Raw genomic sequence first — 27,584 nt, 5'->3', positions numbered from 1 at the left:
TTATTTATATATTGAACCCAATCAATCTTCATTGTATGTTGCTGGTGTGAAGAGGAGAAACTATAGTCCTGTAAAACACCTTCATTCGATTGGTACTCCAATTCTAAAATAGTGATTCTAATTAAAATATTGTTCTTCTTTCTAAATTAAAACCACAAAAATCCTTTGCTCTAAAAACTAGTTGAAAGGACTATTTTGCTCATGAATCAGTGAGCAGTCTAGATAAGTATATCAGGACATTGAAACAATCACAGCTGCCTACGGTCACTATTTTATCGTTTTCCTTTCTATCACCTTAATTTTATCGCACCTGCGTGCAGATGTTTTATGTAAATTCCTCAGAACAGCACAATGAGACTATAGCTTCATTGGTCTGAACATCAATTGTCTTCAATAATACATTTGACCACACAGCGCGCAGTCAAGAGGACGTAACTCTGCTCTTCTGATGAAGCCTGTGGCTGTGGCCCAAAGATTTTAAATCGAAAAATAAAGCCGTATATTTCCGCAAGAAAGTTTCATTCTCTGAATAGATTACAGCCAGATCATGACATAACCTAATCAAATACCTATTTGATTTGTCTGGCCGTTGAGAAAAGTTCAAAAGTAATAATAATAATAATAATAATAATAATAATAATAATAATAATAATAATAATAATAATAATAATAATCGTATGGCCTCAGCTACCGTGTGCAGATATTTCAATTTGACGCCATCTGGCTGTTTGCTCGTCAATTTCGACGTTCCGTTTTACTCTAGGCCCCCACTAGATGGCAGACCGAGTAAACCGAAACTCTCTTGGGCGTCTATGGCTGAGATTTGATGAATACTCAGAACAGTGCGCAGATTATTATTATTATTATTATTATTATTATTATTATTATTATTATTATTATTATTATTATTATTATTATTATTATTATTATTATTATTATGCCCTAATATTATAAAGAACAAATGCATATCACAAAACATTACAAAAGAAAGAAATGAATAAAAATCACTAATAATGAAAATCTTCACTGGGATGATTGGATTTTTCTACTTCAGGGATGGCAAACCTTTACCGACTAGCCTGTAAATTAAAAGAAGTACACCACCATATCGATTATCTTTTTATTCTCGCACTTCGTTGCTTAGATTTTAGAGATTATATTCCCAAATTTTGGGATGTTAATTAAATATCTAAGTCTATTAAATAACTTAAACCAGTTGATAATGCACATAGGCCACGCCCACTTTTCACAACATCGTACCAGTTCAAGCCTTGTATTTATTGCTATTCATCCTTGCGTATTAGCAGAATTCTGTACTGAAAGGCATAATATAACTCCAACGAGACCGACAAAGTTCACAACGATTGGGTTTATGATTTAGAAGGCTGTGAAATTGGCGCGAGTATTGCTTTAGTTGACATCTCTGTGGTTGCCATGTGACTTGCTATGTATTTTTTACTGTTTTTCTGAACGGTTTTCATGGTAACAGCTAATATGCCTAGAAGTAACAGAATCTTTAGGGAACACAAGAAATCCCTGATCAATAATGTTCGGAGGACGAAATGTGAACCTGGCAAAAGTGACATAAATGACGTTGCGGCTAGAATCTCCACACCTTCATGTGCGTCTAAATCTAAGCTGAGGAAATGCTTGGAAAACGACAAATTATTACAGCGATGAACTGGAGGAAGATAGTGGATTTAGGTTCATTGATATCCACCAAGCTCGATAGCTGCAGTCGCTTAAGTGCGGCCAGTATCCAGTAATCGGGAGATCGTGGGTTCGAGCCCCACTGTCGGCAGCCCTGAAGATGGTTTTCCGTGGTTTCCCATTTTCACACCAAGCAAATGCCGGGGCTGTACCTTAATTAAGGCCACGGCCGCATCCTTCCACTTCCTAGGCATTTCCCATCCCATCGTCGCCATAAGACCTATCTGTGTCGGTGCGACGTAAAGCAAATAGGCTAGCAAACAAAAACAAAATTGATATCCGGTCACAAGTCTACCTGAACCAGTTTGATTAGCAATAAAGCCGGTCTACCGAGCCCTTTTGAAGTCCCGATCTTCTCCGCCGATGTCTCCGGCCCCAGGAGCTCTGAACTTTGGAGCTTGGGTTGGCGACCACGGGGCCCTTAGCTGATTCCTGGTATTACTTCCACTTACTTGTGCCAGGCTCTTCACTTTCATCTGTCATATCCGACCTCTCTTGGCCAACTGTTGTTCTTTTCCGACCCCAACGCTATTAGGTTTCCGAAGGCTAGAGAGTCATTCATTTTCACGCCCTTCGGGGCCCTTGTCTTCCTTTGGCCGATACCTTCATTTTTCGAAGTGTCGGACCCCTTCCATTTTTTCTCTCTGGTTAGTGTTTTATAGAGGATTGTTCGACAAAGGCTTGGCGTCGCTCCAATTGTGGAGAAAGTGAGGGAAGCGCGTCTCCGCTGGTACGGTCACGTTATGAGAAGGCCGGATGGCTCAGTTGCTAAAACAGTTCTCCAAGTTGATCCGGGAGGAACACGACCACGTGGAAGGCCTTTAAAGCGGTGGACTGACAATATCAGGGCCGACATGCACGACGTTGGTTTAAAACCTGAAGATGTCAGCAATAGGACGAAATGGAGGAGATGTAGCAAAGCAGCCGACCCCATAATTTGGGATAAACGATAGGAAAGAGAGAAGTGTTATATACAGGATGGTTGCCCAATTGTACTTCCTCTTGAAACAATAATCACCACACCACCGATGTCTCCATGAAAAAGCACAAAATCCTAATGAATTCCTGAACTCAATGATATGGATATGTCCTAAAATCACCTTTTGCTCCTTTACCACTGTCAAAATTACCACAAATGATGCTGTTCTTGTCTACAATGATGGAACTGAAGAAAGAATTAATACTATTCTAAATATGGGCTTCATGACTGGAGTCTGCACATGCCGCATCCTCAGAACTATCGACCAAAAACGTGTTGCTGCAGCCGAAACTGAAGTTCTGGCTGGAATGAAACAAAGAAAGCAACAGAAGAGGGGAATAACGTTGACATTGACCATAACGTTTGGATTCCCAGTCGAGTCAGACATGAGATGATGATATTCTAATGAAAGTAGTTTAGTCTTGTGCAAGCCACTCTCGATGACAAAGGAAAGCGTTATCTTAATAGCAGTAATAACGCGAACAATATTAAAGTGGCTTATGACGTGTGCGACTGTGTAAACGGGAAAAGCTGTAACGATTTCGACATTCTTCCAAGAATGAGTTTTATCCAGCTCCGATTAGTAGCCTTCAACCCATACTGTACATAAATATGTAATCATAATCAGCGTAAACTGTTGCACCTACCTCTTCATTAAGCAAGTTATGTTTGATAATTTTTTCAGGTTTTGTTTTCCTATCGACTGATTGTCGTTATAATGTAGAAGCAACGTTCTAACATAAATATTATATAAATATTTCAATATTATACAAGGTCATCTTTATGGAAACAATCTTGGGTGTGTAAATAACATGGCTTTCCGGTGATCCTTGTGTTGAGTTCGAGCGCAGGTGGCAGAAGCCATCTTATGTTTCTGAAGTTGGTATTCCTTCAAACCTTCAACATTCTTATCCCGAGAAACACTGGGATATGGTATCATTTTATATTTCGAGGATTATCTCTCATTTCTTTAACAAAGAATGGCATTGGTTTTGTTCTACGGCTCACAAGCTACTTTGGTGGTTTTCGGAGACTACGAGGAGTCGGAATGTTGTCCCTCAGGAATTCTTATACGTGCCGCTAAATTTCTGTCACGAAGCTGGCCCATTTCAGCACCTTCATATACCATCGAACTGAGCGGGGATAGAACGCACCAGAAATCCAATGCTTCCACTGTCAAAGCCACCCAGTCCGGCACCCGCTCATGTCTTCTTTCTCATCCCATCCTAAGTCAAACCTTGTTCTTTTCCTACGTCAACGGTTGTAAGTTTGTGAGACCTGGGAGTTTATCAATCCCATGCCCTTCGGCTGGAATACTCAAGGATTTTAAAAAATATGATGTTACGAATAAACATTGACTGTTTCATTGAACTAATTCAATCGAGGATGATCCAATTAGTAGAATACTTCCAGACCCTAGTTCCGGATCACTGAAACTGCTGCGAGAGTATTCGTTTATTGCAATCCACTTTTTGTAGATGCATTTGAATTTTCCTTGTTGCAATATTTGTATCTATCGCTACACTAAATTATACTTAAACCCATCAGTGTATATTGCCTCTTCTACTTATTATTAGGGTTTCTTTTCCCTTTTGCCCTCGATGTTATTCAATTTTTTACTAAGTGAGATTGAGTCAAGGTGCAACAAAGCTAATGTACTGAGCTCGCAGTTGCGATTACTGTGTAGCTTTAAACCGGCCTGTTTTCAGACAAACTTTGATTTACGGGAGTAAAAGCTGGGTTGACTTAGGATATCTTGTTCATAAGTTAGAAGTAACAGGCATAAAAGCAGCGAGAATGATTGCTGGTACAAACCGGTGCGAATAATGACAGGAGGGTATGCAGAATGAGGAGATAAAGGCTAAGTTAGGAATGAACTCGATGGATGAAGGTGTACGCATAAACCTGCTTCGATGGTGGGGTCATGCGAGGCGAATGGAGGAGGATAGGTTATCTAGGCAATAATGGACTCTGTTATGGAGGGTAAGAGAAGTAGAAGAACACCAAGACGACGATGGTTAAACTCAGATTATAACCATTTAAAGATAAGAGATATATGTAAAACTAAACGAGGCCACAGAACTAGTCACAAATGGAGGATTGTGGCGGCGGTTTATTAAATTCGCAGAGGCTTGCAGACTGAACGCTGAAAGGCATAACAGTCTACAATGAAGATGTATGTATGTATGTATGTATGTATGTATGTATGTATGTATGTATGTACACAGTTCGAAAAATTTAGGGGAATATGTTTTTGAACGGATACCATGCTCAACAAAACATACTCACACCCAGGCATATTACCAACTAAACCTTTATTCTTTGCCGTTGAAGTATACAAAAGAACATCGATGGATTCGCGATCATTTTCAGAACACAAACGGAAATGTCCAAATAGGGGTGAAAACTAAGTGATAACATTCCTCCAGGGTGGATTTTTATCACAGTTGGAGAGCTTCAGTATGGTGTATGTCCTCCACGAGCATTTATCACAGCTTGGCACCTACGTGTCATGCTCCGTATAAGTCGACGGAAGTCACGTTGCGGCATCGGGTCCCATTCTTCAATGGGAGCCTGTTCGAGGTCTTGGAGACTTTGTGATGGAACAGAACGCCCACGAACACTTCTGCCAAGCCTATCCCACACATTCTCGTTGAGATTAAGGTCGGAATTCTTTGCTGGCCATTCCATCTTTTGAATGTCCAGTTCTCGCTAGACAGCTCTGGTGATGCGCGCTACATGAGCCCTGGCATTGTCGTGCATGAGTACGAATTCAGGGCCAATGCCGTATGCAGCAACCAACAAATGCTGTAGCAGTATCTGATTGATGTACCCCGCAGCGGTAAGATTTCCACGGACGACGACAAGATCCGTACGGCCACCAATGCTGATACCACCCCACACCGTCACAGAACCTTGTCCGAATCGGTCGCCTTCATTTGGCATGTACTGCTCATCACGGCGTCCCCATACACGTTGACGTCCATCACGCTGTGTCAGGGGAAATCTGGACTCGTCTGTGAACAACACAGGTCTCCATTGGCGAAGTTGCCAGAAGGCGAGCTGCGCGATGTTGCTGCGTTAAACGGGGCTCTCGAACAGGACGTCTGGGTCGTAACGACACTTCTCTTAACCTCTTCCATACTGTCTCATCAGACACCGCGAATCCAGTGACCCTCCTGAGGTCTTGTTGCAGTTCTCTGGCAGATGCTGAACGACGCCGCAACGCACAAATGGTCAGATATCAGTCATCCTGTGGGGTTGTCATGCGTCCACGACCTTGTCGAACCCTCCTTGTGAACTGGCCTGTCTCACTGCAGCGATTCCACAAACGTTGAATAACTGACGGGGAGACGATAAGATCCACAGCAACACGACGAAAAGTCGATCCTTCCTGGATCAAAGTGAATTGACGTACGGTATAGTATTGGTTGAAATACACTCAGAGGAGGCCCAACCACCTTGGTGAACACCCGTGTACTCAGGGCCTTCAAATGTTAAGAAGGTATTGCTGGTGTGGTAATCAGGTTCACCTGGGGAAAGCTCTGCAGTAGAAATGGGAATGTCAGTTTCTGGTGTTTATTAACTACAGTAGGGCTGGATAAATTTCCTTCTCTGCCAAAAATTCATGAAAACCACTAACAAACTATCGTTCTGGAATTCTTGGTCTCTTAAAGAAACACTCCACTTTGGTCTCCCCGAATGTAAAATTCCCTTAAGTGCCGTCTGGCCAACATTCTGGATACAACACTTTCATTTGTCCATTCTGGATCTTTGGTTTCTGCCAGTAGAAGGCAATTTTTCACACATTGTTTCAAACAGTCATATCATTTTGTTGGATCGAGACAGCGATTCACATTATTTTGTTGTTCGGCTAGTTACTTTCTTCTCCAGTCACTTTAAAGCTCATATTTTCAGCTGCTTGTGTAGTTTCACGATAAACAGGCCCACCATTGGCTTTCATTTGAAAACAGCCGAATCTACCTTCATATACTACTGTGAGCTTTACAAAATGTAATATCCCTTGATTGCATACCATTCAAGTCCTACAAGTCTAAAGCCCTTCATGCTACTGGATAATATAAATGCATTCATATTACCCCATCCATGTGAGTTTTCTTTTCTTAGCATGCCACCCTCTGCGTGTATGTTGATGATCAATACATTTCTTTCAGGTGCGATTCTAGATACGGTATATTTCAAAACTGGAACTTCATCAGGAACGGTGGCAAAGCTCAGGCTTATTGCTATAGGCAATAAATTGAAATGGAAACAGGTAATTCGGTGACGAAAACAAATGTTTGTGCATTAAAATTTCCCGCAAGAAAATAACAATCACTGCATATAGGCTCTGTTGTGTACTGAGCTTGAAGGCTGGGTTGATCTTCAACAGCTCTGCCATTAGCTGTCATTGATTGCCTAGGCGTGACTGAAGAGACATACTAGGGAAATGAGGAGTGAGGATGTTTCCCATTGTTTTCCGCACCAAGCTAGAAGTTGTTCTTACGTATCAGTTGCAAAGCCCACTGAAATGTACGCGACATTATCACACCATTCATAACAGGGACAGGCGTAAGGAATGGCATTACTAGCATCTCTCACACCTCGGTCACCTTCATGTTGTCGAAGCCAAGGATGAGACTGAGGCAGATCAATGAAAGTAACATACCAGACGACATACTGCAGTACAATGTAAATACTAGGTCTCGCAAGCAAAGGCACGTACAGTATATAGGCTATTAGCCTACACTGAAAATTTCATGCGACAAAATCTCCGTTTGATTCTATTTCTATTTCTGTGATATTTAATTATGTTCACCTTGTCACTTGTAATTCTGTTTTCAAAATTGAAGACAAACGGCTATTTAAAACTCTTCATTTTCTTTTAGTGGTTTAACGTCGCACTGACACATCGAAGCCCGTGGCCTTAATTTAGGCATAGCCCCAGCATTTACCTGGCATGAAGATGGGAAACCACGGAAAACCATCTTTAGGGCTGCCGACAATGGAATGTTTTTCTGCTTTTTCTTTTTTAAATATAATTTCCTTTACGTCGCACCAACACAGATAAGTCTTATGGCGACGATGGGATAGGAAAGAGTTAGGAGCGGGAAGGAAGCGGCCATGGCCTTTATTAAGGTACAGCCCCAGCATTTTCCTGAAGTGAAAATGGGAAACCACAGAAAAACCATCTTAGGGCTGCCGACAGTGGGATTCGAACCCACCATCTTTCCGAATGCGAGCTCACAGCTACGCAACCCTAACCGCGCGGCCATCTCGCTCGGTATTAAATAAAACGACTAACTTCTTACAAGCATTTGGTTACCATACAAACGTGTATTTTGAATCAGTTTTCTAAATGAAAGTACGTTTGTTTCTAATTCTAATTTCTAATTCTTCGATTAAATGACTGAATGATCACCAATGCCTCATTCGGTTCAAAGGGTTACAAGTTTGAGTCCCTTCCGGACTGAGGATTTTAGAGCCGCATCTTACACATTCCTCTCGCTCAGCAACTAGGTGTTAAATACTGTAACTACATTCTGTCAATCGCTAAATAAACTGCGTAGTAGTGAATGCATCCCTTCACATGGGGTCAGGGTCAGGAAGGGCATCCGGTCGTAAAACTGGGTCGACCTGACTTGTGTGAAGTAGGTCACATCCGCAAACCCACCAGGGTGTGAGCAAAGTGGCGGAGAAAGAAAGTTAAAAAAGAAATACTGAATGTGCAAGTGTATGTATCCCGTAATTAAATACGTCCAAATGCCTTTTGGAGTTGCCAATTATTCTTCTCTTTTCTGGCCTTTTCCTAATCAGGATTGCCTAGGATAGGCACGTTGAATGGATTTAGCCTAGTGTTACAGCCGGTTGCCTTATCTGATGCCAACCCCATTTAGAGAGTGATAGTGGTAGTGATTATTGTTTTATGAGGAACTTCAACAAGGCATTAATCTTCTATATAACACTAATCAGAGAGAAAAAAAAATGGAAGGGATCCGACACTTCGAAAAATGAAGGTATCTACCAAAGAAAGACGAGGGCAACGAAGGGCGTGAAAATGAAAGACCCCTAGGCCTCGAATGCTCTAATAACGTCGGGATCGGAAAAGAACAAGAGTTGACAAAGAGAGGTCGGATATGATAGATGAAAGTGAGAAGCCTGGCACAAGCAAGTAAAAACAATGCCAGGGCTCAGCTAAGCGCCCCGTTGTAGTCAAACTACGTTCCCAAGTTCAGAGACTCTGGGGACCCTTTTTGTCACCTATTATGAGAGGCAGGGATTACCGTGGGTGTTATTCTACCACCCTCACCCATTTATAGGAATGCATTCACCGTTGCGTGTTTCTGTGAAGATGTATAGTTTGATGTGATGTGTGTTAAGATGAACTCAAACAACCAGCCTCCGAGCTAAAGGTATTAACCAGACGCGATTAATACCTGACTCGGCCGGATATCGAATCAAAGGCCGTCTGAATCATGAATCACTACGCTGACAATTCAGCCAAGGAGCTGAATACAAGAGATGCCATTGGTTGTAAAAATAAAATTCCCTGTGGCTTACCATGAAAAGAATGTGCCTCTGAACTCTCGATTACTGTTTTTACAGTAAAAACAAAGTCGTAACTTATGCTGTGTTTTTATTTCAGTCATTAAATCATTGTCTCGTCGGGTAACCCCGTCGCCTAGCAACACGGTGATGAGTCTGTATGACGTCACGGTCCATCCCACCCCGCCCCACCTTGCCCTATATTTCCTGTGGGTACAAAGCCCCCTTGGAAGGACTCCACATGTGTAAGAAGTGTCTCCAAGACGTCACGTGTTCCTCCTTAGATGCTATTTTTATCCCTCCACCGTGCAATGTATAAGAACTGAAGGAGGTTCGTCATCAACACGTAATGGCGGTAACTTCTATCACATGCTTCTTCAAAATGCTGGGGGGAAAATACACTCTCCTGTAAACTTGAAGAATGTGTATTGTTTAGACATTCCGTTCTCGACAGAATATTCCGAGTTCAGGTGCTACCAGTATCATCAGTAAGTAATCTTCCAGAATTTTATGAATATTTCTGCTTTAAAAATGTGTAAAGCTTGTTTTCAACTCGCGGTATTTGTTGTCTCTTAGAGGCTTGAGTCATTGTGGTCAACAATTCGGTGTACTTACCCTGGATATACTTTGTGTCTAATAGTACTAACCTGATGATTATACTGTCGATAATTATAATTTCGTGTGGCTATTTCTAGCCGGGTGAAGCCCTTGTAAGGCAGACCCTCCGATGAGGGTGGGCGGCATCTGCCATGTGTAGGTAACTGCGTGTTATTGTGGTGGAGGGTAGTGTCGTGTGGTGTGTGAGTTGCAGGGATGTTGGGGATAGCACAAACATTCAGCCACCGTGCCAGCGAAATTAACCAATTTAGGTTAAAACTCCCGACCCTGCCGGGAATCGAACCCGGGACCCTGACCATTTAGCTGTGGAGCCGGACACGCAAACAGTGAAGTGGGGCCAATAATGGTCCCCGTAATATTTCAATACTAGCGAACAGCCACTTCAGGCAGGAATTAGTCTCCAGCTGACGGTAAGGTACAAGGAAACGCAACAGTCAGGGAGCAATGCGAGGGACGTGGTAGAGGTGTACAATGTGGCTGGTGTCATTAACGACCCCACCTCACCATTTGAAAGTTAAGCTTTCTTTCTTTCTTTCTTTCTTTCTTTCTTTCTTTCTTTCTTTCTTTCAATCTGCTTACCCTCCAGGGTTGGCTTTTCCCTCGGACTCAGCGAGGGATCCCACATCTACCGCATCTGGGTCGCGGGATACAACTGGGAGGATGACCAGTACCTCGCCCAGACGGCCTCACCTGCTATGCTGAACAGGGACCTTGCGGGCGATGGGAAGATTGGAAGGGAAAGACAAGGAAGAGGGAAGGAAGCGGACGTGGCCTTAAGTTAGGTACCATCCCGGCATTTGCTTGGAGGAGAAATGGGAAACCAAGAAAAACCACTTCCAGGATGGCTGAGGTGGGAATTGAACCCACCTCTCCTCACTTGACCTCCCGAGGCTGAGCGGACCCCGTTCCAGCCCTCGTACCACTTTTCAAATTTCGTGGCAGAGCCGGGAATCGAACGCGGGCCTCCGGGGGTGGCAGCTAATCACACTAACCACTACACCACAGAGGCGGACGTTAAGCTACTATACAAAATAGAAATGCACAATAACAGTCACAAGTGGAATGTAAAGGCACAAACGTTACAAATGCTGTATGCAAAATTTTACTCCCAAGTTGCACGAGGAGGTTATTAACAACCCGAAATGACAGCCAGGTGACAGTTTCTCTGAAGGCTCTTCTACTACTGAACAGTCGGTGGCACGGACAAAGAGGTTTGACGCAGAGACAGATATAACGTGGAAACAGATACAACGTTGCTGCGTTGCATATTTTACACATGCGCTACTTAAAATGCATAATTTACTAATATGTTTTTCACATCTCTTATAAAATCTAATGTTAAATAATAATAATTTCGTATGGCTATTTCTAGCCGAGTGCAGCCCTTATAAGGCAGACCCTCCGATGAGGGTGGGCGGCATCTGCCATTTGTAGGTAACTGCGTGTTATTGTGATGGAGGATAGTGTTATATGTGGTGTGTGAGTTGCAGGGATGTTGAGGACAGCACAAACACCCAGCCCCCGGGCCATTGGAATTAACCAATTAAGGTTAAAATCCACGACCCGGCCGGGAATCGAACCCGGGACCCTCTGAACCGAAGGCCAGTACGCTGACCATTCATCCGACGAGTCGGACTAATGTTAAATAAAACATATCGTCGTTGCCGGGACAAAACCTCCTATGTGATAATATTTTTGGAGATATACTGACCCGCAGCACATACAATATGAAGAGCGAGAATGCCTTGACGATGTTCACACAATGTTGCACCTTATATGACAGAACCTTACCGGCCAAAGTTCTAGGCTGAAATATTTCACATAGGAGGTTTTGTCCCGGCAGCGACGATATCCTAACGTTCCATTAGAGGCTTTCTTCCATCTCAAGCCTTTATGTTATTTGGAACCATTATTCTTTGAAATGTGTAGCAATCGCTAAAAGACCATTGATTATTGCTTTTCTTGCTACCCATCTTTTTTTTTTTTTTTTTTTTTTTTTTTTTTTTTTTACAGAAGAAAATTCGCCGTATGAATACATATCAGATATTTTAAGTTTAAGGACGTGTTTATTAAAATATAAGTTCGTCAACGTTTGCTGTGCTGTATGTGATACTTGATGATTTAACTAGTACGTCCCACATATCTTTACTTTCCTAAATTATCCCCTGGACAGTATTAAGGGTGAGCAACATATGTTTCAGCATTTCGCTCCCTGTGTTTTGACAACATCGCGAAACGGCGTGCTCGTTTCTGCTTCACGCTTTAAACGCATACAAACACTAAAATCTTTCTCCGTAGCTTGTTTATGCAGCGTCCTCTGCTTATGTTACTCACCTTCTGTGGTTTAAAACTCAAATTGTAAAATGTAAAACACATTTGCCCGGTTTATTCAACCTCAGTTAACATTTAACTGCCTGTTAAAATAATTTAACAGTGAACTTAACCAAATTACCATTTAATCAACATTAGCATTGCTTTCGTAATATACAGGCTGTACTGGAGAAAGCGCGCCAAGCCAATCAGCTGATCAATTGAGGCGAGCTAAGCGAATGTTACAAATTGTACCTGTGAATGTAATCCATAAGGATTGGGAGCATTCTTAGGATAATTGTGACCGTTGAGGGACAAAAATTTATGTTTAAGTATACTGCATGTTTTTTTCTTCAAATTTATCACATCAGGATTTGTGTAAACAGCTGTTTTTAAGATAATGAGACCTGATAGTTTAGGTTAGGCATGATCTTCACGTGGTGAGTAATGTAAATTCATGGGACGTAATACTTCTCGTGTAATTTATTAATTTAATTCTTATCGTATAACACGTTTTTGTGGAAATATAATGTGCTACAAATTTAAATACGGTGTGTGAAAGTTTGCATTTGCCACAATGCTAAGAACTTGTGCGTACCACGGCGAAAATACAACTATACAAGTAAATAGACATTAATATTTCCATTTTCTTCGTATGGGGGCAGGTTACCTTTATGAAAAACGAAAATCCAAACCGAAAAATTACCTGTTACGAAGAATAAAGTTGTATGTTTCACTCATTTTCCAGAGCTGATGATGAGTTCTGCTTTTGACTTTCTTGTTACACAGATTTAAAGCAGAGCGTTTTATTCTTGATACAGAACAAGTATAAAAGTGGACAGTGACCAATGGAACGCACATATGGTTATATCTTGGGTTCGTAATGTTGAGTACACGCTGCCTTTTCTCCCCAAAATTAATGCGAGTAAAAACCATTCCTCGGCAGTTTCCGTGAATGTGGGAAGTAACTAATAGATCTGGCTGATCAGTGCATTGATATTTGGGAAAACATGGCCTATTCCCAAACAAAAAATGATACAAATGTTTGTATAGAAGAAAGGGTCTTAAGAAAGTCTTCGAAGGATAGTGCTAGAAGTGTCATCAACAACCAAAAAACCAATAAAGCTACTGTATTTATGGCCATCTAGAGGTATGGAAGTGAAGTTTATTATTGCACGTTTGTTTTCTCCATATTCGTATTAATGCATAATAATTATTTGTTGGGTACATTGACGAGTAAAACACTAAAGCTTTGACCGCGTAAATCGCTCTTCAAACCTACTTCTCCTAAAATTACATAGACCTGACTTACAATTTATGATGCGATTACAGGTTTTAGTGATCGCACCTGTAATATTAATACGCATCATGTCCTTGCATTACACGGGTCGGACGGAGGAAACAGTACGGCCTGTACATCACGCAGGCAGTGACATTAGATAAGATTAACAATCTGTTAAACATTCAGTTAACTGCCCAGGTAAAGTAGTTAAATTCTCTGTTGGCTAAAAATATGGCAGGTGCATTAGATGCACAACTTCTTTATCTTGAATATTTGCAAAATGATAGGCCTTTACCAGAAAAAGTTAGAAGCATATAAGTTAGAAACATAAATTTTTAGTAGTTTCAGTTGCTTGATCGTACGTTGGCTAACGTCAGTATGTACAGTGAATTCACTACACTTTTTTTTTTTGCCAAGCGTCAATTTTAGCTTTGAGCACGGATCCATTAGTTTGCTTACTTTCTATAATAGGTATACAGTGTTCTCCCCAGACATTTTCGCCAGCCGGGCGGGAAATACAGCGTTACAAATGATCAAATTTCAGTTTATTCCTCTCAGGGCCGGTGTCATCAATGTGGGTTAAACCTTAATCCCGAGTTATACAGTTTTAACTCTGAATATGACTATTCGTTCTGTTTCATCGACCCAGTGCATTAACAATAATATCAGACAGGTAAACATTACCTGCAAAATTGAACTATTTTAGTGTTATTGTCACGAACCAGACATAAGAGTATTTTGAACTTCTTGTGTTCTGCTGCTCGTTCATCATCATGTAGCCTAACACCGGAACTTACCGCTCATTTGCTGTGGAGTGCCATGCGGAATCTAATGCTCGCATGCGGTTCCATGCTAATCCAGACACTGCTCGCGCACGATACGACGTGATAAAGATGAACATTTGAACTCGGATGTAACTGATACAATTATGCTGACAAAAATGAAGATTTATCATTTAAATAAACAGTTTTACAGTATTCGCATTTTAATTTGGAACATCCAATGACTCAAATATGTATTGAAGTTATGAATAACATAGGCCATATCTAGGTTATATTACCAGGGCGGTCTATAGAAACGGCAGAGCGGTTGTGCATATTAAAAAGCTCCCAGGGTGAACACTGGGAATATACTTGGAAATAATTTCCAAAAGAAGAGATATTTGAACCAGGCATTCTATTCTCGGCTTGTTTTTTTTGTTTTGTTTTTTTAGCATATTGGTCTATAGAGTAACAGATAATTCATGATCAAGTAAAAAAAATCGGATAAATCTTGACTTACACAGCTGTATTAAAACAAAGGCGCATCGAAGTGAGCTCACAAACTGCATAGTTCTGCCACGACCTACTAGATTCTCACCTGATCGTGACTCTTGTGAGAGTTAGCACCGTGTTATCTAACAGTTCCAAGGAAATGTAATATGCCTTCTCATTCGCCCAGTCACACACATAAACGAGCGAACACGGCGTAGTTACCAATTCAGGCGCTTGGAGCGCTGAGAAGCTGGCATTAGTCTGCTCGACGAGACACGCTCGGTGAACATTGCTAAGAGTGCTGGTGTAATTTTAGCCTGTGTTTACCTTATTTGGAGGGTTTCATTGGTCGTGAACTGTCTTAATGTGTATGTACATAATATTGTTTACTGTTGTGTGCCTTCATGTAAGACGAAAAGCAGATCGGGAAGTGGGATTTCGTTTCACGAATTTCCTCTCAACGAACAACAACGTCATAAATGGCTAAATGTTATTTCAAGAAAGGATTTCTCGCCGAATTTCAATTCTAGATCAACGAAACGATATGTTTGCCACACCGAATAAATTCACACTTTCATGCTACGTAGGAGATATAAACTGCGAGACTGGAATAACACTCTTAGGCCCGGTTTCATCAACACATGTTAGTACTTAACAAGGTGTTAAATCATTTTAACATACGATTTAAGAAAATTTGCGTTTCATCAACAACTGTTAACATTAACAAATGTTAAACTGCGTATTAAAGTTAACATCAGCCATTTCCAATGTTAAATGGCTAACATTAGCATTTAGCAACCTGTTCCAAAATGGCCGCTGTGAATCTCGCTTTCGATGCGGAATTGCTCTATTTAGATCTTTTACAAAACAATCCTGATCGAAGAAGAGTTCAGTGACGTAATGACTTTTGAAAATTTGACGGATGCGGAATTTCTTCATAGATACAGGTTATCGAAAATAGTCGTTGCTAAGGTTGTTGACGAAATTCGAGTGAGGTTAGAATATCCTACGAAGAGAAACTTAACCTCTTTCTCCAATGTTGCAGGTACTGATAATATTACGATGTTTTGCTACTGGTTATTTTCACATAATGGTCGGAGACAATGCTGGAATTTCTAAAGCCACTGTTAATAGAGTTGTTTGACGAGTGTCTGCAGCAATAGCATCCAAGAGGAGGAGGCATATAACATTACATTCCCTTCAGTAGAAGAGCGTCAGCAAATTATCCGCGACTTCTATGAAATAAGCCGTTTCCCTAGTGTTTGTTCTAGGTGCAATAGATTACACATATGAAAGAATCCAATCACCTGGAGGCAATTGGGCCGAAATATATCGTAATCGGAAGGGATATTTCTCTGTTAATGTTCAGGTGATTAATGAGCCTAACCTCCAAATCAGGGATATACTTGCTAGGTGGTCTGGTTCTGCACACGACAATACAGTATTTAATAACTCTCATATCGGAGCAAAGTTTGATGTTGGACAATTAAAGTGATTTTGTTAGGTGACAGTAGATACCCGCTAAAAAAGTATCTGTTAACCCCATTGAAACCATCGCGGACTTTTTCCCACGCCTCATCCTTTTGTTTTATCGTCAAGCCATCCGTGCGCTTGCACTCATTAACTTACATACATTTACTAACTAATTCAATTAACAACTCTTTTTCGAAGGAGGAAAAATTAGAACTACGATTCCGTTTCACTTCTCGCGCCATATTTTACAGCTGTACGCAAACAAAAGCGCATCGGAGCGCGCTGTAAAACAGCATGTTCGTACCACTGCCTCCTTGATTCGCACCAGTTCGCAATATTGGGTGAGTTAACAGTCGATTAGTTAACATTTCACAAGAAAAGTTTGATGAAACGCAAGAAACCTAACAAGATGTTAAAATTTTAACTCCGTATTAACTAACTACTTGTTAGTATATATTTAACATGTGTTGATGAAACCGGGCCTTAGTAAAGGAGCGCCTCTTAGCAGAAAGTCCCTGCCTAAATGAAGCAAAGATTGTGATTGTTGGTAGTCCATCGAACGGCAGATATTATATCACAAGAAACTCAACACCTCATTTCGACAGAGAGATGCTTCATTCCATGTTGAGCGAATAAAAACTACTCAAGATTACTGTCATGCAAGCGAAAGTAGAAATCGAATGTCCCTAGTCAATAACCTTTTCTGTTTTATAATTTCCGCTGAAAATGAAAAACTACAACCTGTTTTCCAGTCATTAACCGGGTCAGGGATTTAATGAATGATACTTATATAGGCTGTTATTACAATGGAGTCGCCACTCCCAAGGTGATTTATTAATGAGTGATAAATGGTATGAAATGATAATGGAGAGTGTTGCTGGAATTAAAGATGACAGGGAAAACCGGAGTACCCGAAGAAAAACCTGTCCCGCCTCCGCTTTGTCCAGCACAAATCTCACATGGAGTCACCGGGATTTGAACCACGGTATCCAGCGGTGAGAGGCCGACGCGCTGCCGTCTGAGCCACGGAGGCTCTCTATAATTTCCGCTGTGACTACAAAATGAAGTTTACAGCAGCATTTTTCTTCTTTAAGAGACGTTTAGGTACAGAGCTACATACGTTAACACTCAAAACAATAAAGGAAGTCGAAGCTTGTGGTGTTTTCGTGTTGCACACTGTGAGTGATAATCATAAGACTAATGTCAGCAGGATAAGAAGAATGTCTTCTTCAAAAAACATTAAACCGAAGATCTGTCATCCTGTTGATAGTGAAATGCCTCTTCTTGCTTTCGACAAATGGCACATTCTGAAAAGTAAGACATTCTTTACTAAAAAAAAATCTATGATAGTTCCCAGGATATAAATGGTGATTTTATCAAGAAACTGTATCAGATGCAATCAAATGAAACTGTAAAACCGGTTCATTTTTCATACATGCAAAAACATCGAGCCATCTAAGTTTAAGAAAAATGGCTGTGTGGCGCGAGAAAGATATTTTTTGCGACTGAAATAATAACAGCCCTAGAATATTTAAAAGACCATTAGTATACAGATATGCACGATTTTTTTAATGCAGGTACCACTGTCAAATATCTGTTATCGATAAAAAGTTGATTCGACATAGACTACATGTCAGTAGCACAAATGTAGGAACATTGCAGCCGGACAAGATGCTTGATTCTTTTGACAAGACCAAGGTGTTCATCAGTGCTAATGGACTTGATTTATAAAAGATATTAAAACAGCAGGCTACAGTAGCAATCCGATTTGCCACTGTGGATTTTGAAAGTTATGATTTTGTATTGAAAGCACAACCATTTGTGCATAAAAATCCTGTTGTATGTATGAGTGACTATTTAGTGCCTGTGATGCGTGATTTTCCTCACTTCAGTTGTCCTGAAATCGGACATTCATAGTTATAGAGTGAAGTTATTTGCGAGTGTGCTATTCCTATATTCTTAAATAACATAGCCACATAAATAACATAGATCTTCGAAAGATTTGAAAGCGAGAACGCAAAACACTTAAACAGAAAAGTATGTGAAATTATTTATTTTCTACAGTATTTACTACCTACCGTTAACATTATTTTGTACGGTTTTTCCGCTGCAGAGGGGTATGTTCTTCACTGTTCTTTATTAAGGTGTAAGGTATGATTCAAATATGTTTATTGAGTGATTGACTATATATTTAAACAGAAATATACAAAAAACTTAACGTGTGCTGTAATGAACAATCGTGTTTCAATGCCAGCGAAGCAGCGCTCGCTGGTAAAAATGGGAACTAGGCCCATATCGCTCATATTGCTGTATTGGGAAGGCGTTTTAGCGTAGTCATAGTAGAGGGCGATGGTTTGGATAAACGCAAGAATCTTAACTTGGTGCTAAATTGTTAACGCTATGTTAACAAACAGTGTGTTAGTGTTCTTTAAACTGAGATTGAATGAACCGGGCCATTGTTAAATAACAAACTTCACCGCACACTATCGAGATTTCGCAATTGACAATAATAGATATTAGGAAATCTTTCTCTCGCACGGAGAGCATTTCCAGCATCTTCTGAATTATGGAAGTTTTATAAATCGACTTTGTCTAGTTGATTAATTTATTTGAAACAATTGGTTTTTGTACAGGCGCGTGCTCAGCGAGTGTGGGCTAGAGTTCTCGTTTACACCACTCGCTGAACGGGAAGAATGCAGACGATTTGGGGATACATCCTGTAAAAAATGAACACTATTATCTGCTTAAATTTTAATTGTGCAAAGCATAACATCGTATGTCTTTGTAGTTCAGTTAGTAAACCAATATTTAACCATAAAGAGTGGAAGAGAAAGTGTGAGCTCTTAAGGGCACCCGGAAGGGGTGAAATCGAAAAAAAAAAAAAAAAAAATTATTTATTTTTTTGCAGTTTTATATACCTGTGACTTTCTTCCTTCGAATACTTTTTGTTTCAGACCTCTGTGACGTTTGAAAGGGTGTTAATTTTTAAATTACGTGGAGTGCTGCAGATGTCGGGCATGACATGTCCTCGAACTGATGTGACATAACATTACTTTCCATTTGTAAGCGGTGACAAAGACTTTGTTGAAGGTGTTTATGTTTCAGAACATGGTCATTTTCTACCAGAGGATATCTCTGCTGCAGGAAAGTGCAACTTTCAATTGTTGGCCAACCTGGACGGCAGAATGATTGAGAACATAACTGCATGTGTTTATTGTTTGTTTTGGCGGCTTTTTTACAACAGTATTCAGCTGGGGGTTTTTTTCGTTTAGTTTTATACATTGAACAAGATGCGTAGACATAGTAATAGGATTTTCAAGATGCGCAAGAATGTGGGAAAGAGGAAAATCACTGTTGTTATTCCGAACGTTACAAGTGAGTGTGCAAATGTGTGTTCCCCAATTGACTACAAAAAAGATGCAGAATGAACAACCACAGCACGGTTTGTTTCCAAAAGGGGAGGACACGTGGTGCTAATACCATAAAATGAAGGAAACTGCGACCACGACCACAAGCACAATCTCCCATATGTAGTCGCGGAAACCATAAGGCCGGTCTTCAGAGACTTATCCTATGAAAATCTCCTCTGGCAATGCCTTCTCGGTAAAACCCAAAAACCCTAACGAATGCTTAAATCATTTGATCTGGACTCGGATACCCAAGAGAGTATTTGTGAGTATGAAAACACTCCACTTTGGTGTTTATGATGCCGTGGCAATATACAATGGGGGCAATATCTCGAAGAGCGAAGTTCTACAAAGACTTCGTATAACGGTACCTCTAGGGCACAACACTGAAACGAATGTCAATTATAGATAAGGAAAGAAAAAGGAAAGCAGATGCAGCAGAAAGGGATCTGGTGAAGCTTGGAAGACAGAAGAAAGGAAGTGTAAATAGAAGATTACAAGTTGAGATGGAAGAGAACCCAGATGATCCTCTGTACGAATGTGGAATGCATATGGAACTTTGAGGCTCGTTTCCTGAAAAGTAGTTTTTTGTGTATCTAAGGAACATTTATTCGGATACCATTGAACGTACATTAACCAAACTTGTAGGTGGTATGTAACTAATCATTCTACGTATTTTAACACGAGATTTTTAAAATCAAAGGTACAATTTCTGAATTATGGAACAAAATGTCTCCTTTTAAAATATAAAATTTTGATGTTCACTTAAAATGGATATTTTCAAAAAACAGAAGATATTAAAAAATGATGTCGTCTATCTACGTGCGAGGGTCTAATAAATATATATACAAAAAAAGAATTTCCTTGGTTCATAACTTTATGAGAAAATGTTCCTTAAAAACGCCAATTTTAACATGGCAGACATAGCCCCTTCCGGGTGCCCTTAAGTTCTTCCCTGTCGGCTAGTATAGGGACTGGGATGAATCGTCCGCTAGGGGCAGTCACGGGCCAACCTGCTGGATAGTCTTATTCCAACTCTTATTCCTAGTCCCGTCACGTCCCGCTTAATTCGCATACAAGCCTCTCATTGGTCGGTTGGGACTTAAAGAACTACAACTCCGTTAGCTGGTCCTTCCTTGGAGAATTAGTCTTCCCGCCTCTCATTGGTCGGTTGGGACTAAAAGAACTACAGCTCTGTAGCTGTCCTCCCGACACGAAAATATAAAAGATTAGGCCTATGTCGACACTAACATAAATAAACTCCAAGTTTTATTGTTTCGCAACTGATATCACATAATACAAATAATCTACAGAAATAAAATTTACATTTCACTATTCATTGGCCAAGCTTCTGTTCAGGTTAGTGTTACTCCTCACGGCCGACTGGATCCCTCGCTGCGCTGAGCTAGCTAGAGCGATGCATCAAGTCGGCCGTGTACTCGTACTCTTAGGTCTATCATGTCCCGCTCATATCGCATGCAAGCGTCTCATTGGTCGGTTGGGACTTAAAGAACTACAACTCCGTAGCTAGTCCTTCCTTGAAGACTTACTCATCCCGAGGAGCAGTTCAGTCAGGAACGACACATCTCTAGTGGTGTTGTTCTGTGAAGGCAAAAAGTTAAGTGTCTTGTATTATTGTTAAGTAAAAGTGAAGAGCGTGTGATTTGGTGATGGTATTCATTTATTTAGTGTAAATATAGTGCTGAGTTTATGAAACAACGTACAGAGGAGGGGAGAAAATCAGTGGCGGCCGGTCAGTACGTGCTACCGGGCTCCAGCACGTAGCTTGGAACTGTAAGGAATATTATTTATGTACAGTACAATTATCCTGGTGCCTTTTCGTTGTTTTGAGTACGATATGAATTTGTGTTTTGTGAAAATCAGGACGAGATCTGTCGAACACCTAGCGCCGTTCTCCCGGGGAACAAGGCTCGTGCTCATGTGAAGTGAGCCCTTGCCTGTAGCCTGAAGGAAGCAATACGCAGGCGCAGCCAAGCTTGCAACACTCCCCCTAGCCGGCGGAGTATACCGTAAACCGGGATCAACTTTCACTGATCCCGTTTATAGTTACTTCCTCTCCCGCAAGGGGGTAGAATTACTCGATATCTCCTGCTACCCGGAGCGCAGCGAGGGATCCAGTCGGCCGTGCTTATGTTGAACGTGGTAAGCGAATCTGCCACTAGAGAGTAGCATCGTCTGAGTTCGAAAGTAAAGCGTAAGTGGAGGCAATCTATCTCACACATGCTTATTAAAATATCTATCTTCCTCTTGTGTCAAAAATAAGGAATTCGTAGGTGAGTCAAAGAATCTTTGACTGACCCTAAATGTTATCCCGCATTACAATGTAATTTACTCTGGTGAAATGAAATAGGGTATGGCTTTTAGTGCCGGAAGTATCCGAGGACATGTTCGACTCGCCAGATGCAGATCTTTTGATTTGACGCACGTAGGCGACCTGCGAGTCGTGATGAGGATGAAATGATGATGACGACAACATGTACACCCAATGATGGTTAAAATTCCAGACCCTGCCGGGAATCGAACCCGGGATCCCTGTGACCCAAGGCCAGCGCGCTAACCATTTAGCCATGGAGCCGGACTTTTACTCTGGTAATAGGGGAGGTCTCAATGAATCAGTTGGCAGCTCTTTCAGTTGCTTTGTGCGATTTTTAATCTCGCGGTTATATTACTGGTGCGTGTTTTTTCTGTCATTGTGTTAGTGCTAAAGTTTATACGAAGATTTATCAAATTATTTATCCACTGCAGTGTATATAAAGTGAAATTAAATTAGTGTTCTTAGTGGGGATCTATATTCCCACGGTTCTATTTGCACTGATGTAAGTTGCGCCATTAGGTTAGTAAAAACAATATTTCTCCAATGAATTATTTATCTCGTAGACAGTTGTCGAAGAATTCATCTGCTTCCAAATTAATGTTGTTTTTGTTTGTTCTGAGTTATAAATTGTGAGAAAAGTAGTAGTAGTAGTAGTAGTAGTAGTAGTAGTAGTAGTAGTAGTAGTAGTAGTAGTAGTAGTAGTAGTAGTAGTAGTAGTAGTAGTAGTAGTAGTAGTAGTAGTAGTAGTAGTAGTAGTAGTAGTAGTAGTAGTAGTAGTAGTAGTAGTAGTAGTAGTAGTAGTAGTAGTAGTAGTAGTAGTAGTAGTAGTAGTAGTAGTAGTAGTAGTAGTAGTAGTAGTAGTAGTAGTAGTAGTAGTAGTAGTAGTAGTAGTAGTAGTAGTAGTAGTAGTAGTAGTAGTAGTAGTAGTAGTAGTAGTAGTAGTAGTAGTAGTAGTAGTGCTACCAAGTTTGAAGTATGCGTTGTTCATCATGGCAATATGCAGATTTAAAACAGCGTATTTAGCTTGTTTTTTGTAGCACGTAGGACGTTTTTTTCACGAGCCGCCACTGGAGAAAATGCCTGCTTACTTCGTTCCAGGTTGTAAGTCTGGCTATATAACTACGAAAGTTAAACACTTCTTCAAACCACCTAAAAATGAAGCAGGATTTTCAAAATGGGAAAAGGCGATTTCCAGAAAGGACAAAAAGCTTTCTCATAAGTGTTATGTGTGCGATTCACATTTTTCTGATGAAAAAATTGTTGAATCATATTAAATTTGTAATACAAGGCGAGCAGATAAGAAATTCCTAGAGATAGACGGAAACTGAAAACTGGCGCTGTCCCTTTATATTTCTCAATTTGCCACAATATCTCACGAAACAATTAAACAAACAAAAACAAATAAACTCAGAAGGATTTGAAGACATGAACCGATAGAAACGTTCCCTATTGAATTAAATATCCTAATAGTATTAAATACTTCTACAATGGCAGGGGCTCTTTTTAAAGATTAAATAGGGCATCATGCCTTAACAGAATGGAGAGATAACCTCAGTGGGAAGAATAATACTTTTGCTTCAGAAAGAACTCTTGTATCCCTAAGAGAAACAATGGAGAGCACCATACAGGTGTCCGAGTATTTATTGAATAATGGATTCCGATATGTGCTCACAGCCAAATTTGATCAAGATCCACCAGAACGGCACTTGGATATTCTACGCTCATTACGTTGTGATGACCACCCTTCAACAATAGATTTTCTGAATTTACACGTGTTGCAGTCTATTTATATCCCAACCAAACTTGCACTGTCGTCGGATAGGAATTGTGATCCCAAATTTGAACTGATATTGACTTCATTCGTCAATCAAATGAGAACACTGGCTAAGAAGACAGAAGAGACAAATAAGGCTGTAGCATAAAATGCACAAAATAAAATAAGGCAGGCACTAGACTTCACTGAGAACATGGATGACCTCTTACCGGACTGGGAGAACAATTTAGGTCTAATTAACAGTGATAGCCGCAGTCTTGCAAAGGAGTGTTTGATTTATTATCTAGGAAGATATATAATACGCAATATATCCAAGGTTACAAAATGTCATAAATGTGTCATCCTGCTTCACGGAAAACCTACAGAAGTACTTGCCGCAGCCCTCACATTTATTAGGGACTATAGCAAGAAATACAGTATTGACAGCACTTTCCTCACCCATCCTTCAAAAGCAGTTTATAATGTGTTCGTGCAAGTTGAAAGTGTAGTGGAATAAAAACTCTTCTGTGAACATAGCCTATGGGGCGATATATTTTAGAGTGCTTGGACAGTTTGCACAGTATCACTATGAATTCGAAAGAATTAGGATGCTGCGATGACCATGTTGCAGACATTATCTCTAAACTTGTGTTACATTATATGAATTGCCGATTTCATTTTGTAACAAGACAGATGAGAAAGGAACTGAAATCTTCTAAGGCCACAAAGTCTACCCGGAGGCCATCTAAACTATCTGACAACTGACTTCTGGAATGGTAAGCAAAAGCATAATATTTTGCATGCAATAATTGTCTTCTATTCGTATGCTGACTTGTAAGCTCAAGCTCACTTACTGCTGGAAGAGCGGCCTAGCGGAGGAACCGATGAACTAGGGGAGAGATCACACTCTACTTTCTACTCGCTATGATTTAATGTTAGTTTTTCTGCTATTAATAATAGAAGACAGTAGCGGCGATTGAGAAGTACAAGTGGGGGAGGGGGTTATACACATCAAAACCGAACAAAAAGCTACAAAATAGCAAGTTATTGATGCTTTTTGAGCGAATTTCGACAGAGAGGTAAAGGTTGACGGTTTACTAACTTAAGTGCGGCAACATTAGTTTTTTGAGATTTTTATTCAATAACATGCAATAAAACTTTCACCAAAGAAACAATATTACACAGGTATTACAATTAAATAGAAGTACGGCGTAATTATAAAATTGAAAAATCAATTAGTATTTGACTACACTCTAAGAAACTAACAGACAATATTAAAGAGACTGCCAGACTGACGACTGCACGTGGCAAGCAGGTGAATCATATCTCAGTGTCCACGACCTTGGCAAAAAATATACCCCTGTTACCCTTCCTCACAGCATTTGCGAAGTCTCCATTACTTGCTGTGGCGCTATACAAATCGCTTAGCCGCGACGAACGACATTTTGTGCGTATTTTCGATAATAATTTTGTTAATAATTAAAAATGTGCACAAATTGTTTTTTTATAATTCCTAGTTTCAGCCGGCTAAAATGGAATAAAAATGTAATGTTTTCTCTACAAAGTGGGGGGGGGGCGACCACCCCCCTCGTCCCCCTTAGTCACCGCTACTGATAGAAGATGCATTTTGGTGCGATTCTCCCAAGCCGTAGATGAACTTCCCTTCTTTTCTTTCGTTTACTAAGTAGTCGTAGTTAAATAGTATTCCTTCAGCTAGACATGGCGTGCTTAAAGCAAGAATGTGCCTCAGATCAGAAAGCTTAAGTATTTCCAGCCCAGTGGTGCTATATGGCATCATGAAATTTCTGAATGTTTTAGACCATTTATAATTCATTCATAGAGATCCTAGAAAGTGGTGAGTAAAATGCTTCATTATCAGTGTAAAGAAACTTAAAAGGTGATTTTAAAAAAATAGAAGACTGTGTAAAGCTGTAAATAAAGTCGTTAAATAAGCTGAGATAATTAGACGTAAACTGCAAAAACCGTCCACGGCACCAAAATGAGGCGTTCTGGGCAAGATAAGAACTGAGGTAGTAATAACAATACTAACAATGGCAATGGGTGTGGGTTTCCAAGAATACTAGAAAACTCACTATGGTACTTTAACATAAATTCTGCTCAGAAATGAACCCTTTCAGCATAGAGAATAGAGAAATATAATATGCAAAACGGTTAACTGTTCCAATCAAAACATATAAGGAAGAAACTTATTGAAAAGATTCAAACGCACGTCTGGACATCATTTGATATATTCTAAGTTATATGGTACCCAAATTACACACACGCGCGCGCGCGCGCGCGCGCGCAAAAATGAATACATGTTTAACAATATTCAGATCAAGACTAAACATTCAGTACAGTTCCAAGCACAACGTCCGTACACGTAGTAAAAACGCTAGATAGCTCAGAAATCAGTTTCGATAACTCGAACTTCTTCAAGTGAAACGTCCTCTCAGGTCGGCTATCATCACAGAGATTCTTGCTTCAGATGTTGCAGCATGAAACAGCTCAATAGTGGAAGAGTTGAGCCAAGTTTTCAGATTATCAATCCAAGAAATGCGTCTTTTTCCTCGTCTTATTTTACCTTGCATCTTCCCGCGAATGACTAGCTACAGTAGATGATTTTTTTCTCCGCGCATCACATACAGCTTTCTGGTTTTGACAGTATTTAATATTTCCTTTCTCTTGCCCATTCTTTTCATTATTTCATCATTTGTTACCCTATCTGTCTAACTGAACCGCAACATCCTTCTGCAAGTCCACATCACAAGTGCATTTAATGTGTCCATTTACCTTTTCTTTAGAGTCCAGGTCTCAAATTCATAGACCAATGTAGAGAAGACGGAACATCCCGGACGTCTCAAACTTCAAGATAATAATATACATATCGATATCGAAATATTTCCACCCGACCGATATGTGAATGATGTTATGCGATATATCGCTGTTTCCTTTGCGAAATTTGTTCAAAATTGCAAAATCAATGGTGAATTATGCAAAAATTCGCAAAAAGATAGTAAATTACATTAAAATTCCTTAATAAATGATAAAATGAATAAAATTCGCTATATGTTGCGACTGTAAAGCTCTCGTAAGTCATGGAATAGACATTAGAAAACACTCATATAGCATCCACCTTACAACTGATAAGAATTCTTGAAAAATCCACTCACGAAAATGAGAGGCTCTTATTAATTCACTAAGAAGCCATGTGACATCATGATAATTTAGCTTATGGTGTTAGGAGCTAGCTGGTAAAACTGGAGCAGCTCAGAAAGTAAGCAATGTATATTCTTTTACAGTAGCGTTTTCAAGACTAGCAGGTTATAGAGGAGATGCTACTGTTAAAACCTCATGATTTATCTACTATATTGATGTAAATTGCATTGAATTTATTTTGAAATGTTCTTAAATGGAGAGAAAAGATTCTGTGTACATATTGTTTAGTTATTATTAGTTGAACTAACGCCAATAATTATTTAATGGCACTCATGTGAAGTACCCAAGTGGCAAATTCTGCTTATCTTTTCGGTGTCCGGATTCTTTCCCCAGGTTCGTATCCCACTGTCGGCAGCCCTGAAGATGGTTTTCCTTGGTTTCCCATTTTCACACCAGGTAAATGCTGGGGCTGTACCTTAATTAAGGCCACGGTCGCTTCTTTCCAACTCCTAGGCCTTTCCTATCCCATCGTCGCCATGCCATAAGACCTATCTGTTTCGATGCTACGTAGAACCACTAGCAAAAAGAAAAAATCTTTCCCCTGATTTAGTAAGATCAAACATTTGTCCCGTATGGTTTTGCATTCTATTTTATTCTACATTTCTCCATTGTAGCAGTTTCCTTAGCCTCCTTTTGTGATCTATAACCAAGAATATATTTTATCAGTTGGACATTTCGATTATAGGATTTTAATTTATA

At 40.1% G+C, this 27,584-nt stretch overlaps 1 protein-coding gene across 4 annotated transcripts in view; it reads right to left on the bottom strand.

The window, feature by feature from the left end:
* Positions 1–27,584, bottom strand: part of LOC136877476 (calpain-B) — a 653,760-nt gene that overhangs the window by 609,151 nt on the left and 17,025 nt on the right. The window lies entirely within an intron of this gene.

The sequence above is a fragment of the Anabrus simplex genome, chromosome 7, assembly GCF_040414725.1.
Source record: "Anabrus simplex isolate iqAnaSimp1 chromosome 7, ASM4041472v1, whole genome shotgun sequence".
Taxonomy (NCBI): Eukaryota; Metazoa; Arthropoda; class Insecta; order Orthoptera; family Tettigoniidae; genus Anabrus; species Anabrus simplex.
This window is presented reverse-complemented; position numbering and strand designations above follow the sequence as displayed.